The sequence below is a fragment of the Cynoglossus semilaevis genome, chromosome 14, assembly GCF_000523025.1.
Source record: "Cynoglossus semilaevis isolate Cse_v1.0 chromosome 14, Cse_v1.0, whole genome shotgun sequence".
NCBI classification, from domain to species: Eukaryota; Metazoa; Chordata; class Actinopteri; order Pleuronectiformes; family Cynoglossidae; genus Cynoglossus; species Cynoglossus semilaevis.
This window is the reverse complement of record NC_024320.1, coordinates 24,954,145-24,955,531: the sequence shown is the minus strand read 5'-3', so window position 1 is coordinate 24,955,531 and position 1,387 is coordinate 24,954,145.

Here is a 1,387-nt window from a genome sequence, read left to right as displayed (position 1 = left end):
ATAAAAACGTCTCGTTTTATTCTTTCCAATATAATGCTTATTTCGTTTATATTGTTTTACCTATGTTAATTATTATTAATTATTATTCTTATTGTTATTTATAGTTGTCCCTTGACCATTTCCCAAAACAAAAAATACTACTTGGACGCAAGTGTCTATTGTAACGCTTTTTACCACCACTAGGATGCAGTGTTGTACCTTTTATTATTATTATTATTATTATTAAACTAGTAACTACATGCACCATCGTCTGTTCGACATAGTTGCCTGATTAGAAAAATTAGGACTTACTGACGAATTAGGACTTAATGATACATTCTGACAACATTCTTACATGATTACTTTTAGTAACCAAAAAAAAAGCCTAGGGTTTAAAAGTTTTTATCCGATAGTAAAACACAAAATTTTATTTTTTAATTTGTTTTCGCCAGTTCGCCAGGCCGTTGCAGGGCCTTGTATTTTTTTTTCACTCACAATTAGAATGTTACAGTTAAGTTATAAAGTGTCTAGTTAAACATATGCTGCATGTTTTCTAACTGTGAATAACCATCATCATCACCACAGCGGATCGAACTGCTGATCTTTTTGCTATAAGTCAATAGCACGAACAAATCATCCACAATGTGGGTCCTGTAAAAAAAACTTTACAATTTGAAGCCGAATGCAGGAACAACAATAGACCACTTGATGGCAGCAGAACATTTTCTGATTGCCTTTTGACGCATACAGCAGATGCAAAGCAACAGTAGGTCGTGGACTTCAGACACCTGATTACTCACGAAACTGACTTCTTCATGTTCTAATACCACATCACACGGTTGTAACAAGCCCCTCTATAAAACACAGACGTAAAAAACTGCTCCTTAATGATTCACCCAGTGTCAGGACATGTGTCGCACCACTGTCGAACCACTGCGACCCTGCAAAGGATTTTCATTATCTTCCCATAATGTCACACGCTGTCTGAAACCTCTGAGTGGAAGGCCATGGGAACAGCACACCCATTGAGAATATTTTAATTCCCAGAGGCTCCCTCTGTGAAGATTCATCTGTTCCCTTCCCTCTGAGTTATCTCCTATCACACTGAGTCCCCCGAGAACTCTCAGGAGAGAAGATGCAGCTCCACGTTTGTTTACAAATGGATTGTATTTGATGTCATAAGGTCACGGCGTTTCATGTTCAGCATTCCACATCCAACAGATGTAACGTAAACACGCTGAGGGACGGCCGTGGACAAGTGTCTCAAAGTCAACTGTTCTACTCTACCAACATTGGTATTTAAATTAAATTCTATCTATCCATCCATCCATCCATCCATCCATCCATCCATCCATCCATCCATCCATCCATCCATCCATCCATCCATCCATCCATCCATCCATCCATC